Raw genomic sequence first — 7,172 nt, forward strand, 5'->3', positions numbered from 1 at the left:
ATATGCAGTAAAAACCTGAGACATCCGTCCGTTTTCGTCATTTGTTATCGAATCGACTTAAAGCCAGATAGTCACATTGGCCGCTCTTCTCTCTGAAACGGTTGTACTTATCGTCTGCAAAGCTATGTCGCCTGCTGCGGTATGCTGAGACACTACAAGCACCACAGTAGAACACAGATGAAGCTTCTAAGTTGATGTAATATCCAGTAAGAAGTAGTACAATTCAAGTTTTAGGTATCGATTATTGACTTTTTAGCTGGCTTTGGTGCCTTGGACATGAGCTAGGACCTTAAGATTCTGCATGAAAGGAGGACTAGCAGCCGAGTTGCACGGCAGAATGTGAAAAGTGTTCATATGTAGTAAAAACCTGAGAAATCCGTCCGTTTTCGTCATTTGTTTTCGAATCGACTTAAAGCCAGGTCGTCACATTGGTCGCTCTTCTCTCTGAAACGGTTGTACTTATCGTCTGCAAAGCTATGTCGCGTGCTGCGGTATGCTGAGACACTAAAAGCACCATAGTAGAACACAGATCATGCTTGTAAGTTGATGTAATAGCCAGTAAGAAGTAGTACAATTCAAGTTTTAGGTATTGAATATTGAAATTTTAGCTGGCTTTGGTGCCTTGGACATGAGCTAGGACCTTAAGGTTCTGCATGAAAGGAGGACTAGCAGCCGAGTTGCACGGGAGAATGTGAAAAGTGTTCATATGTAGTAAAAAAATGAGACATCCGTCCGTTTTCGTCATTTGTTATCGAATCGACTTAAAGCCACATCGTCACATTGGCCGCTCTTCTCTCTGAAACGGTTGTACTTATCGTCTAAAAAGCTATGTCGCGTGCTGCGGTATGCGGAGACACTAAAAGCACCACAGTAGAACACAGATGAAGCTTCTAAGTTAATGTAATAGCCAGTAAGAAGTAGTACAATTCAAGTTTTAGGTATCGATTATTGACTTTTTAGCTGGCTTTGGTGCCTTTGACATGTGCTAGGACCTTAAGATTCTGCATTAAAGGAGGACTAGCAGCCGAGTTGCACGGGAGAATGTGAAAAGTGTTCATATGTAATAAAAACCTCAGACATCCGTCCGTTTTCGTCATTTGTTATCGAATCGACTTAAAGCCAGATCGTCACATTGGCCGCTCTTCTCTCTGAAACGGTTGTACTTATCGTCTGCAAAGCTATGTTGCGTGCTGCGGTATGCTGAGACACTAAAAGCACCATAGTAGAACACAGATCACGCTTCTAATTTGATGTAATAGCCAGTAAGAAGTAGGACAATTCAAGTTTTAGGTATTGAATATTGACCTTTTAGCTGGCTTTGGTGCCTTGGACATGAGCTAGGACCTTAAGGTTCTGCGTGAAAGGAGGACTAGCAGCCGAGTTGCACAGGAGAATGTGAAAAGTGTTCATATGTAGTAAAAAAATGAGACATCCGTCCGTTTTCGTCATTTGTTATCGAATCGACTTAAAGCCACATCGTCACATTGGCCGCTCTTCTCTCTGAAACAATTGTACTTATCGTCTACAAAGCTATGTCGCGTGCTGCGGTATGCAGATACACTAAAAGCACCACAGTAGAACACAGATGAAGCTTCTAAGTTAATGTAATATCCAGTAAGAAGTAGTACAATTCAAGTTTTAGGTATCGATTATTGACTTTTTAGCTGGCTTTGGTGCCTTGGACATGAGCTAGGACCTTAAGATTCTGCATGAAAGGAGGACTAGCAGCCGAGTTGCACGGGAGAATGTGAAAAGTGTTCATATGTAGTAAAAAAATGAGACATCCGTCCGTTTTCGTCATTTGTTATCAAATCGACTTAAAGCCACATCGTCACATTGGCCGCTCTTCTCTCTGAAACGGTTGTACTTATCGTCTACAAAGCTATGTCGCGTGTTGCCGTAGGCGGAAACAGGAAAAGCACCATAATAGAACACAGATAAAGCTTCTAAGTTGATGTAATAGCCAGTAAGAAGTAGTCCAATTCAAGTTTTATGTATCGGTTATTGACTTTTTGCTGGCTTTGGTGCCTTGACCATGAGCTAGGACCTTAAGATTCTGCATAAAAGGAGGACCAGCAGCCGAGTTGCACGGCAGAATGTGAAAAGTGTTCATATGCAGTAAAAACCTGAGACATCCGTCAGTTTTCGTCATTTGTTATCGAATCGACTTAAAGCCAGATCGTCACATTGGCCGCTCTTCTCTCTGAAACGGTTGTACTTATCGTCTGCAAAGCTATGTCGCGTGCTGCGGAATGCGGAGACACTAAAAGCACCATAGTAGAACACAGATGAAGCTTCTAAGTTGATGTAATACCCAGTAAGAATTAGTACAATTCAAGTTTTAGGTATTGATTATTGACTTTTTAGCTGGCTTTGGTGCCTTGGACATGAGCTAGGACCTTAAGATTCTGCATGAAAGGAGGACCAGCAGCCGAGTTGCACGGCAGAATGTGAAAAGTGTTCATATGTAGTAAAAACCTGAGAAATACGTCCGTTTTCGTCATTTGTTATCGAATCGACTTAAAGCCACATCGTCACATTGGCCGCTCTTCTCTCTGAAACGGTTGTACTTATCGTCTGCAAAACTATGTCGCGTGCTGCGGTATGCGGAGAAACTAAAACCATCGTAGGAGAACACACATGAAGCTTCTAAGTTGATGTAATAGCCAGTAAGAAGTAGTACAATTCAAGTTTTAGGTATTGATTATTGACTTTTTAGCTGGCTTTGGTGCCTTGGACATGAGCTAGGACCTTAAGATTCTGCATGAAAGGAGGACTAGCAACCGAGTTGCACGGGAGATTGTGAAAAGTGTTCATATGTAGTAAAAACCTGAGAAATACGTCCGTTTTGGTCATTTGTTATCGAATCGACTTAAAGCCAGATCGACACATTGGTCGCTCTTCTCTCTGAAACGGTTGTACTTATCGTCTGCAAAGCTATGTCGCGTGCTGCGGTATGCTGAGACACTAAAAGCACCATAGTAGAACACAGATCACGCTTGTAAGTTGATGTAATAGTAAGTAAGAAGTAGTACAATTCAAGTTTTAGGTATTGAATATTGAAATTTTAGCTGGCTTTGGTGCCTTGGACATGAGCTAGGACCTTAAGGTTCTGCATGAAAGGAGGACTAGCAGCCGAGTTGCACGGGAGAATGTGAAAAGTGTTCATATGTAGTAAAAAAATGAGACATCCGTCCGTTTTCGTCATTTGTTATCGAATCGACTTAAAGCCACATCGTCACATTGGCCGCTCTTCTCTCTGAAACGGTTGTACTTATCGTCTACAAAGCTATGTCGCGTGCTGCGGTATGCGGAGACACTAAAAGCACCACAGTAGAACACAGATGAAGCTTCTAAGTTAATGTAATAGCCAGTAAGAAGTAGTACAATTCAAGTTTTAGGTATCGATTATTGACTTTTTAGCTGGCTTTGGTGCCTTTGACATGTGCTAGGACCTTAAGATTCTGCATTAAAGGAGGACTAGCAGCCGAGTTGCACGGGAGAATGTGAAAAGTGTTCATATGTAATAAAAACCTGAGACATCCGTCCGTTTTCGTCATTTGTTATCGAATCGACGTAAAGCCAGATAGTCACATTGGCCGCTCTTCTCTCTGAAACGGTTGTATTATCGTCTGCAAAGCTATGTCGCCTGCTGCGGTATGCTGAGACACTACAAGCACCACAGTGGAACACAGATGAAGCTTCTAAGTTGATGTAATAGCCAGTAAGAAGTAGTACAATTCAAGTTTTAGGTATTGAATATTGAATTTTTAGCTGGCTTTGGTGCCTTGGACATGAGCTAGGACCTTAATATTCTGCATAAAAGGAGGACTAGCAGCCGAGTTGCATGAGAGAATGTGAAAAGTGTTCAAATGTAGTAAAAACCTGAGAAATACGTCTGTTTTGGTCATTTGTTATCGAATCGACTTAAAGCCAGATCGGCACATTGGCCGCTCTTCTCTCTGAAACGGTTGTACTTATCGTCTGCAAAGGTATGTCGCGTGCTGCGGTATGCGGAGACACTAAATGCACCATAGTAGAACACAGATGAAGCTTCTAAGTTGATGTAATACCCAGTAAGAATTAGTACAATTCAAGTTTTAGGTATCGATTATTGACTTTTTAGCTGGCTTTGGTGCCTTGGACATGAGCTAGGACCTTAAGATTCTGCATGAAAGGAGGACTAGCAGCCGAGTTGCACGGGAGAATGTGAAAAGTGTTCATATGTAGTAAAAACCTGAGAAATCCGTCCGTTTTCGTCATTTGTTATCGAATCGACTTAAAGCCAGATCGTCACATTGGCCGATCTTCTCTCTGAAACGGATGTACTTATCGTCTGCAAAGCTATGTCGCGTGCTGCGGTATGCTGAGACACTAAAAGCACCATAGTAGAACACAGATCAAGCTTCTAAGTTGATGTAATAGCCAGTAAGAAGTAGTACAATTCAAGTATTAGGTATTGAATATTGATCTTTTAGCTGGCTTTAATGCCTTGGACATGAGCTAGGACCTTAAGATTCTGCATGAAAGGAGGACTAGCAGCCGAGTTGCACGGGAGAATGTGAAAAGTGTTCATATGTAGTAAAAACCTGAGAAATCCGTCCGTTTTCGTCATTTGTTATCGAATCGACTTAAAGCCACATCGTCACATTGGCCGCTCTTCTCTCTGAAACGGTTGTACTTATCGTCTGCAAAACTATTTCGCGTGCTGCGGTATGCGGAGAAACTAAAACCATCGTAGGAGAACACACATGAAGCTTCTAAGTTGATGTAATAGCCAGTAAGAAGTAGTACAATTCAAGTTTTAGGTATTGAATATTGACCTTTTAGCTGGCTTTGGTGCCTTGGACATGAGCTACGACCTTAAGGTTCTGCATGAAAGGAGGACTAGCAGCCGAGTTGCACGGGAGAATGTGATAAGTGTTCATATGTAGTAAAGAAATTAGACATCCGTCCGTTTTCGTCATTTGTTATCGAATCGACTTAAAGCCACATCGTCACATTGGCCGCTCTTCTCTCTGAAACGGTTGTACTTATCGTCTACAAAGCTATGTCGCGTGTTGCCGTAGGCGGAAACAGGAAAAGCACCATAATAGAACACAGATGAAGCTTCTAAGTTGATGTAATAGCCAGTAAGAAGTAGTCCAATTCAAGTTTTAGGTTTCGGTTATTGACTTTTTGCTGGCTTTGGTGCCTTGACCATGAGCTAGGACCTTAAGATTCTGCATGAAAGGAGGACCAGCAGCCGAGTTGCACGGCAGAATGTGAAAAGTGTTCATATGTAGTAAAAACCTGAGAAATCAGTCCGTTTTCGTCATTTGTTATCGAATCGAATTAAAGCCACATCGTCACATTGGCCGCTCTTCTCTCTGAAACGGTTGTACTTATCGTCTGCAAAACTATGTCGCGTGCTGCGGTATGCTGAGACACTACAAGCACCATAGTAGAACACAGATGAAGCTTCTAAAATGATGTAATAGCCAGTAAGATGTAGTACAATTCAAGTTTTAGGTATCGGTTACTGACTTTTTAGCTGGCTTTGGTGCCTTGGACATGAGCTAGGACCTTAAGATTCTGCATGAAAGGAGGACTAGCAGCCGAGTTGCACGGGAGAATGTGAAAAGTGTTCATATGTAGTAAAAACCTGAGAAATCCGTCCGTTTTCGTCATTTGTTATCGAATCGACTTAAAGCCAGATCGTCACATTGGCCGATCTTCTCTCTGAAACGGATGTACTTATCGTCTGCAAAGCTATGTCGCGTGCTGCGGTATGCTGAGACACTAAAAGCACCATAGTAGAACACAGATCAAGGTTCTAAGTTGATGTAATAGCCAGTAAGAGGTAGTACAATTCAAGTTTTAGGTATTGAATATTGACCTTTTAGCTGGCTTTGGTGCTTTGGACATGAGCTAGGACCTTAAGACTCTGCATGAAAGGAGGACTAGCAGCCGAGTTGCACGGGAGAATGTGAAAAGTGTTCATATGTAGTAAAAACCTGAGAAATCCGTCCGTTTTGGTCATTTGTTTTCGAATCGACTTAAAGCCAGATCGTCACATTGGCCGCTCTTCTCTCTGAAACGCTTGTACTTATCGTCTACAAAACTATGTCGCGTGCTGCGGTATACGGAGAAACTAAAAGCACCGTAGTAGAACACAGATGAAGCTTCTAAGTTGATGTATTAGCCAGTAAGAAGTAGTACAATTCAAGTTTTAGGTATTGATTATTGACTTTTTAGCTGGCTTTGGTGCCTTGGACATGAGCTAGGACCTTAAGATTCTGCATGAAAGGAGGACTAGAAGCCAAGATGCACGGGAGAATGTGAAAAGTGTTCATATGTAGTAAAAGCCTGAGAAATCCGTCCGTTTTCGTCATTTGTTATCGAATCGACTTAAAGCCGGATCGTCACATTGGCCGCTCTTCTCACTGAAACGGTTGTACTTATCGTCTGCAAAACTATGTCGCGTGCTGCGGTATGCGGAGAAACTAAAAGCAACGTAGTAGAACACAGATGAAGCTTCTAAGTTGATGTAATAGCCAGTAAGAAGCAGTACATTTCAAGTTTTAGGTATTGATTATTGACTTTTTAGCTGGCTTTGGTGCCTTGGACATGAGCTAGGACCTTAAGATTCTGCATGAAAGGAGGACTAGCAGCCGAGTTGCATGAGAGAATGTGAAAAGTGTTCAAATGTAGTAAAAACCTGAGAAATCCGTCCGTTTTCGTCATTTGTTATCGAATCGACTTAAAGCCAGATCGTCACATTGGCCGCTCTTCTCTCTGAAACGGTTGTACTTATCGTCTGCAAAGCTATGTCGCGTACTGCGGTATTCGGAGACATTAAAAGCACCGCAGTAGAACACAGATGAAGTTTCTAAGTTGATGTAATAGCCAGTAAGAAGTAGTACAATTCAAGTTTTAGGTATCGATTATTGACTTTTTAGCTGGCTTTGGTGCCTTGGACATGAGCTAGGACCTTAAGATTATGCATGAAAGGAGGACTAGCAGCCGAGTTTCACGGGAGAATGTGAAAAGTGTTCATATGTAGTAAAAACCTGAGAAATCCGTCCGTTTTCGTCATTTGTTATCGAATCGACTTAAAGCCAGATCGTCACATTGGCCGCTCTTCTCTCTGAAACGGTTGTACTTATCGTCTGCAAAGCTATGTCGCGTGC

Source organism: Schistocerca gregaria, unplaced genomic scaffold (genome assembly GCF_023897955.1).
Source record: "Schistocerca gregaria isolate iqSchGreg1 unplaced genomic scaffold, iqSchGreg1.2 ptg000301l, whole genome shotgun sequence".
Taxonomy (NCBI): domain Eukaryota; kingdom Metazoa; phylum Arthropoda; class Insecta; order Orthoptera; family Acrididae; genus Schistocerca; species Schistocerca gregaria.